The sequence below is a fragment of the Vigna radiata genome, unplaced genomic scaffold (genome assembly GCF_000741045.1).
Source record: "Vigna radiata var. radiata cultivar VC1973A unplaced genomic scaffold, Vradiata_ver6 scaffold_263, whole genome shotgun sequence".
Classification (NCBI taxonomy): domain Eukaryota; kingdom Viridiplantae; phylum Streptophyta; class Magnoliopsida; order Fabales; family Fabaceae; genus Vigna; species Vigna radiata.
The window spans coordinates 417-1,412 of NW_014543979.1; the positions used below are offsets into that span (position 1 = coordinate 417).

At 53.0% G+C, this 996-nt stretch overlaps 1 long non-coding RNA gene across 1 annotated transcript; it reads right to left on the bottom strand.

Moving 5' to 3' along the window:
- Window positions 1-373: 373 nt before the first annotated feature.
- On the bottom strand, window positions 374-663 carry LOC111241215. The gene is made up of 2 exons (XR_002667051.1): window positions 547-663; window positions 374-493 (listed from the first exon to the last, which is right to left on the bottom strand). It is a non-coding gene; the product is annotated as an uncharacterized LOC111241215 (long non-coding RNA).
- Window positions 664-996: the final 333 nt, after the last annotated feature.

Below are 996 nucleotides of genomic sequence, written 5' to 3' on the forward strand. Positions count from 1 at the left end.
TGGGCTAAGCCAGGACTTTCGAAAAGGGCCGCTACACGTTCGCCTGCCTGGTTTGGGCTGAGCCAGGACTTTCGAAAAGGGTCGCTACACGTTCGCCTGCCTGGTCTGGGCTGAGCCAGGACTTTTCGGAAAAATGATCGATCGGTCATTTGGGAAGGCCCTCTCCCACCCCTTCCGGCCAAAGTCAAAAGATCCATCACAAATGTGGTGGAGGGTTTGATCTTTGGTCCGAAGGGCATGCGAGAGAACCACACTCACTTTGTCCTGTCTGGGGTCGAGAAGTTCCATGACCTTCTGTTTATATAAACAGCGTGACCACTTTTTCCTAATCAACCATGGAGCGGCGTGATGACGCCCCATTGCCTTCGGTAGGATTCGATCAGGTGCGGGGAGCCCTCAAGGCACCACTCTCCAACGCCAACCAAAGTGAGTCAAACTGGCGTGGAAAGCTGCTCCCCCCCTACATATTCGAAAAGGGCCGCTACACGTCCGCCTGCCTAGTCTGGGCTGAGCCAGGACTTTCGAAAAGGGCCGCTACACGTCCACCTGCCTGGTCCGGGCTGAGCCAGGACTTTCGAAAAGGGCCGCTACACGTCCACCTGCCTGGTCTGGGCTGAGCCAAGACTTTTCGGAAAAATGACCGATCGGTCATTTGGGAAGGCCCAAGATTTTTACAGTAGCCATTTGGTCATATAAAGAGTGCATTCCAACCATCAAACCTTAAAAACCAACACTTTCAAAATTTCCCAAATCTTGGCCGTGGTCGACTTGTTTAATTAAACAGAAGGTCATGGAACTTCTCGACCCCAGACAGGACAAAGTGAGTGTGGTTCTTTCGCATGCCCTTCAGACCAACGAACAAACCCTCCATCACCTTTGTGATGGATCTTTTGACTTTGGCCGGAAGGGTTGGGAGAGGGCCTTCCCAAATGACCGATCGGTCATTTTTCCGAAAAGTCCTGGCTCAGCCCAGACCAGGCAGGCGGACGTGTAGCG